The sequence below is a fragment of the Aplysia californica genome, unplaced genomic scaffold (assembly GCF_000002075.1).
Source record: "Aplysia californica isolate F4 #8 unplaced genomic scaffold, AplCal3.0 scaffold00897, whole genome shotgun sequence".
Classification (NCBI taxonomy): domain Eukaryota; kingdom Metazoa; phylum Mollusca; class Gastropoda; order Aplysiida; family Aplysiidae; genus Aplysia; species Aplysia californica.
Genome location: NW_004798167.1, coordinates 1,841 through 6,647, shown reverse-complemented (window position 1 = coordinate 6,647; position 4,807 = coordinate 1,841). Strand labels below are relative to the sequence as shown.

The following is a 4,807-nucleotide window of genomic DNA, read 5'->3' as shown; positions in this document are numbered from 1 at the left end:
GGAGGGACGAAGAGAAGAACGCGGGGAGGTGGCGACCCTTGAGAGAGCCACACAAGACCCGCCTCTCTCTTCGCGACTTCTTACCTGTCTTCGAACACCCTCGTGCCGCCGACAACGCGACGGCGATCTCAACTCCCCACACACTCGTGAGCCTGAGGAGAGAAGTAGTGAGGGGGGAAAAGGGAGAAGGAGGAAGAGGGAGTTTGTCTCGAAGAAGGGGCTATATTGCTTCCCTCCGCCGTACCAAACTGAACGCAAGTCCCAAACGCACGCAATACGAACTCGAAACGGACGCACGCACGGAAGGGACGGACGGACGGACGCCTGGATTTGTATTATCATCATCATCATCGTCGTCGTCGTCGTTGTCATCATCCTCTGACAATCTTCACCACCACACACACGCACACACACACACAAACGGTTGGTTGGATTGTGCTGGCTGACTGGCTGTCTGGTGGGTTTTGTGTTCACTCGCAGGACTAGGCTACTTGTTTCCCCCGTTGTTGTGATCAGCGAGATAAAGGCTTACGCAGTGTAGGTTGTGCGCGCGGCAATTTTGTTGAATGGAGTGAGACAAAGGTGGACTTTTGTTATGCTGTTATTGTTATCCTTCATCGTTTTGTTCGTTTTCACTGATTTCAATCGATTTGAATGAATGACGTGAGACAAGTGTGCACTTTCATAAAACACATACTGCTATTCTTATCGTTGTTACTATTTCTTACATATAAATTATTATTCGAGTTACAAGTATTAAATAAAAAGAGAAAGACAGACGGGGATAGGTATAATTCAGACTGCTAAGTTAATTCTTACATATATTTGTGTTAAAGCGCGCTTTTTTGGGAGGGTCCTTCTTGCCGTTACGTGTTTTCTACTTTCAGTTTTTGAAAAGCAAGTAAACTAAACTTGGATACCGTAGTATTTAAAAGGTCGACTGTGCTTCTTCACCTTACTGAGCATACCGAGTCATTGATTCAGGTATCTACGCTGTTAGTCGCTATCGTGAATGATGATGATGCCAGAAGTCACTTTGCACGCCGTTAAAAATGGGGAAAGAAACTGTTGCTTGTACCGCGCATCTGAGATTCTTTTTTCTATTTTCTGAATACGGTCGGTAAACGAGTTGAACGTGGCGAATTCATTGAATAACTAGAATCTAGAGCTAGTCAGTAGCTTGCTGCTTTCATTATTGTCATTATTATTATCATCATTATATATTATTATTATTATTATTTTTGTTATTGTTTTGTTATTATTTATATATTTATTTACTTATCTAGGGCCTCTTTATTTATTTACTTACTTTTTTTTGTAAAAATGTTTTACCATCATTCATTGTTATCATAACAATGATCATAATTTTACAACGTTTTTTCGTACGCATCATTATTGTCTTTATGATAAATTGTATAAGAACATGTTAATACTTCAGCTAAAATCGCTCATATTAGTATTGTTGACGTTTACAATGAAAAAAAGTTAAAATAGGATAATAATAATGATGATAAAGATGATAACAATGTAACAATAGCAATAGATCTAGTAGCAGAGATGAAAAAAATAAGACTAAGAATAATAGCAATCTTAGTGGTAATGAAGACGACGATGCTGGTAATGATAATGATAAAAGATAAAGATCATTAGTGTAATACTATTTATGATACTGGTGACAATAAAAAGTATGAGCTCAATAATTCATGATGATGACCGATAGTTTAGTTATAGATCTAGTTAAAGTTTTAAAGTATTTGCAAAACAAATACATCATGGTATAAGTGCCGAAGATCAGAGATGTTACTAGATCTAGAAAGACGATGATTGCATTAGTAATTAGTGTAATGAAAGCATCGGTAATAACAAGAGTATCGTGAGGCGTTAAAAAATATTTTTTTAAACTGGTTACTGATTAAGCCCATCACCCAGCCATTATTATTATTATTATTATTATTATTATTATTATTATTATTATTATTATTATTATTATTATTATTATTATTTATTGTTATTATTACTATCATTATCGTCATTATTATTATTATTATTGTCTTTGTTGTTGATGTATTATCATTATCTTCGGTCTTCATTGATACTATCATTATAAATCAATAGCATCGTAGTAACATAGATCTATGCCTGTCATAGAATTTTGTTTTAAAAAACGTTTACATTAATTCCGTACGTGACATCACGTGACTTAAATTATCTACCACAGTTCACAAATCCGTACTGAATATTATGCATGGTTTATTCCTGGGCGGTGTATGCATTCGCTCATAATGTTATCTTTATAAAAATAATAATAATGATAATAATAATAATAATAATAATAATAATAATAATAATAATAATAATAATATGCATTATTCACAGTTGACCTATCTCGGGACAGATCAGCTTTTTTTCGTCCCTTTTCCCTTTCACGGCACACTGAATAAGGTGATGAAATTGTTGAGGCACATCATCGGCTTTTCAAAGAGATGTTATCATAATAAAAAGAACGCCAGTAGATTCCATTGTTTGCACCTTCTCTCCCACCCGTCGAAACCACCGGTGGAACACCTGTGGGCGAACCCATGGTGGGCGCAAATGTGAACCTCGATACAGTGGTTGAACATGTCTCCCGTAGATCACGTCTCGTTTGGAAATATTGGGGAAATACTGTTAACATTTACAACGCAAGAAGATATGTATTATGATAAGTATTCATAACAATGTCTTCCGAAAATAGAAGAGAAAGACTTGGAGGTAGTCATCGAAAGCTTTCTTACCGCTAGTGAAAACTGAAGATGCAATATTTTATTTGAACCGGTGCTTTTGGGAGGATTTCGGGTTGTTGTTTTTTGTTTTCGTTCTTTTTAGAATAAGATTAATTTGTCTTTCTATCTTATAAAGCTTTTCGGATTTCAAAATCACAAACCGTATGTAATTGATACATATCTCTGTTCTTTTGTATAGTCAGTACAGTGAGACAACAGCATTACTCAATCTTACTTCACTTTCGTTAAAAGCCAGATTTTTCTTTGTCAGTGCGATTTTGAAATCATTAATCGTCATCTCATCTTTTTTTAAACCCAAATAAATCATGTTTTAGAAAATAACTCCCTTACTCATTAAATTTGTTTAGATAATTTCACATTTCGAGGAATTGGAAACTTTTTTAAAAATATATTATTTAAAAAGAAAAGAAACAAGTGTGCAGAACGGAAAGGAAGAACTGAAAGGTTATTAGTACTTTGTAGTTTGCTCATGAAAGTGGGATATTGTGATTCAGCAACTGCAAGTCAGTGCACACGCCTGTTGTTTCTTCATGGATGTGATTTTGAGATAAACAAATAGATGCAGCACAGCTTGGAGAATGCGGAGCTGTTGGTGTGAAGGCGGAAAACAGGGTAATTAGATACTCGCTTTGTTCTTTTCTTTTCCTTCTCGCTCGTGCTTTTCTTACCTAAAATCGTTTTCTTGCAAGTTTTTTGTTAGCTTGCTTTATTTCCCCCTCGACTCTTAGCTTCGTTGTGAGTGAGAAAGACACGAAGTGTGTTGATTGTTTCACGATGTTAGATAGAACGGTTACCTGTGTGTGTGTGTGTGTGTGTGTGTGTGTGTGTGTGTGTGTGTGTGTGTGTGTGTGTGTGTGTGTGTGTGTGTATTTGCGAGTGTGAGTGAGTGTGTGCGAGCGCGTGCGTTCCAAATAGCTTGTCAGAACATGTTCAGCGATATGCAATCAAGGTTTTTAAACACTAGGGAGGAAATGTTTTGACGTCCCGAGAGAGCTTCGTTCTTTCAGAGAAGCATCAGCCTTTCTGCGCCTCTCTGCAGTTTATTTGTTTTGTCTATTGAATAATGCATTTGTTTTTTCGGGATGAGGGTTTGTGTATCCTTACCTTTCTCCATTATTCATTGAGGCTCATGTCAGAAGAGTTCTGAAGGAACAAAACACGCAAGCCGGTAATACTGCGAGCTGTTCGATGTCTGTGAGAGGTTTAGACTTACCAGTAGCACGCTTTTGCTTTGTTTGTTTTTTTAGTGGGGTTTTTTTTCGTTTTCGCTTTGTTAAGGGCTATCTCGCATTGCAAAAGTTCGTGAATGCAATAATGCTGTATCGTTTGACTCTAGGGAACAGATTACGAAGGTAAATGTGAGGCAGCGTGGTGGAATCAGGCTCTCGTCAATTTTTGGGCGTATTGGGTTATTGGTACCATCTTAAAGCTTGTTCATTTGTCTTGTTTTCAATGAAAACATTACCCATCCATCTTCAATAGAAGTGGAGATAATTTGGATTGAAGGAGGTCACCTGATTTAAGAGGTAAAATTAGCGAAAAAATGGCCGCCAAAGCTAGGTAAATTCCAAAGCTGGAGAGTCCATGGAACTGTAAATTTATATTTGTGTGCCTTTAATCAACGTTTCCGGTGAAATCCTCCAAGAAATGTGTTTGTAAATGGACATAAAAGGTGTTGAGCCAAAAAACCAAAATTTGATAAAAATTGCTATGCTGGGAGAAAACTGCTGGGTTTCTTTCGATTACAATTATTTTGACGAGAGCCTGATTCCACCATGTTGCCTCACAAATGTGTTCTTAGCAGAAAAAGATAGCGATGATAACTCGAACCTCTGGATCTTCCCTGACGTTCCTTGGGGCATTTTCGGACAACTTGATCTGACGTCGGAGGCGTGGGAGATACCGTGATACTAAAGCGCCAGTTACTCACCAAGGCCTTGAAACAACATCAGTTGACATTGACACGAGAGAAGGGGGGAAGGAGAGAGAGAGAGAGAGAGAGAGAGAGAGAGAGAGAGAGAGAG

General features: G+C 37.4%; 1 long non-coding RNA gene across 1 annotated transcript; it reads left to right on the top strand.

Moving 5' to 3' along the window:
* The first annotated feature begins 154 nt into the window (after positions 1-154).
* Positions 155-3,162, top strand: LOC118477199. The gene is made up of 2 exons (XR_004859261.1): positions 155-582; positions 3,131-3,162. It is a non-coding gene; the product is annotated as an uncharacterized LOC118477199 (long non-coding RNA).
* Positions 3,163-4,807: the final 1,645 nt, after the last annotated feature.